This window comes from Meleagris gallopavo, chromosome 5 (assembly GCF_000146605.3).
Source record: "Meleagris gallopavo isolate NT-WF06-2002-E0010 breed Aviagen turkey brand Nicholas breeding stock chromosome 5, Turkey_5.1, whole genome shotgun sequence".
Taxonomy (NCBI): Eukaryota; Metazoa; Chordata; class Aves; order Galliformes; family Phasianidae; genus Meleagris; species Meleagris gallopavo.
The window spans coordinates 35,060,999-35,062,754 of record NC_015015.2 but is presented as its reverse complement, the minus strand read 5'-3'; positions in this window follow the sequence as shown (position 1 = coordinate 35,062,754).

Genomic DNA, 1,756 nt, shown 5'->3' with positions numbered 1-1,756 from the left:
CTATTACTTAGTGAGGATCTGCTCATTGGGAAGTCACTGCGGGAATAATGAGGGGGGAAGAACAAGAGGAGGAGGAAAAGGTGAGAAGAAAAGAGAGAGGGCAAGGGAGAGCAAAGAGGAAAAGGGGATTTGCTTTTGATGTCACAGTTCTATCAACTCATGCATTTTTCATGGATACCGACTAATTCTGAAATAGCGCTGTGCTGACAATCCAGGCATAAGAAAAAATCAGCCCAACTCTCAGGTACCACGATACTGGCTTAAAAGTAAAGATACTTTACAAAAATGATCAGCTCGAGACTTTTAATTCCCTTCTAATTTGTGAGTTTCAGGTTCACATATTCAAGCTCTTCTCTCCAACTCGAGATTTAGAAATGTAATTATTTTTATGTAAGCTGAGGTTCCAATTTAATCCCATCTGCCAAGGAGTTTGAGCTGAAAACAAAACGTAGCAAAATCTCACTGTAATCATAAGGCTGCCAACACTAAATGTCAGAACCGTGGCATAGAGTTTTGATGCAAAACTAAAATTTATGAGATGTTAGATGCGCTAGAAGTGCATTAACTGAAGTTGCATTTGTGCCATTTGCTAGTAATTAATTAAAAACTGAAAGTGAAGCCAACTGGCAAATAAAAACAAGCTGGTGGGACTCGGAGCTAACCTGTGCTGTAGTTCAAGCTTAATATTTTGTAAACTTGAGGAGAGCACTGGCAGTTCTCAGTGCTTTTGATTAAAACCCGATCACTTTTTAAACAAAGCAATTCATGGCTTTGAGTGTAAACATTCTTTGAGATTGCAGTCATCCGGGCTACAGCAACGCCGATCCTTGCAGGGAAGACAAACAGCCCCTGCACAGGTGCAGGAAGTAGCACAGCACCTTTATGTGCCTGAGCAGGGTTGTTGCTGAAGATTCCTGCTTAGATGTCAGCCCTCAGACACCGCCCACCTGCGTGGTTCTGGGGGGTTTCTGCAATAGTTATGTACGCTTACTGGGTAAGCGCTGGAGCTTGCGGTGGGCTCTCTGCATACACCTCTAAGCCGGCTGTCACTTAAGAGATCACAATTAGACTAACGTCCCTGTTTTAATTATGTATGGAAATGCCTTAAAGACAGTGAAAACGGTGAAAAAAACAAAACCCGAGTACACTGGCAACGCGATGTACGAACGTTTTCAACGAACTGGAAAAATAAAGGGGGTAACGTAACGGGGCCCAGCTCCGGGCATAGCTGACGCGCAGACGACCTTGCCTGCAGCAGAACACGCACACCCTTGTGCCGCCGTGCGCGTCGGCAGCTGGCTCTCCCTGGCTTCGGGAAGGGAAAGCTGCGGAGCCGCGCGGCCGAGGCTGTCTGTTTAGCGCAGCGCCGCCGGGGCAGGGATCCCCGGGTCGGGGGGCGAGCGGCGAGGACCGCCTTCCTCCCCCCGCCCGGCAGATCGCAGGCTGATAATTCAAAAATGGAGGATGAGCCCTCTCAGCCATTAATTAATAATGTAGCTCTCTGTCTTCCTGTGTGACACACGCTGGAAGGCACCGAGCGGCCAATAAAGATGTAGGGGAGAGAAGTGGAAAGCTCCTCCCAGCAGCTCTTCCTGATTGAGGGCTCGAAGAAGTAGATCAAAAACTTCCCAGGAGCTGGGGGGCAGAGGAGAAGCGGGGCAGAGACGCGGGCCGCGTTGCGTACCGCCCGAGCAGCGGCTCCAGGTAGGAGGCGGGCGGCGCAGGGCCAGGGCCGGGCAGCCCCCCGCGCCGTGCC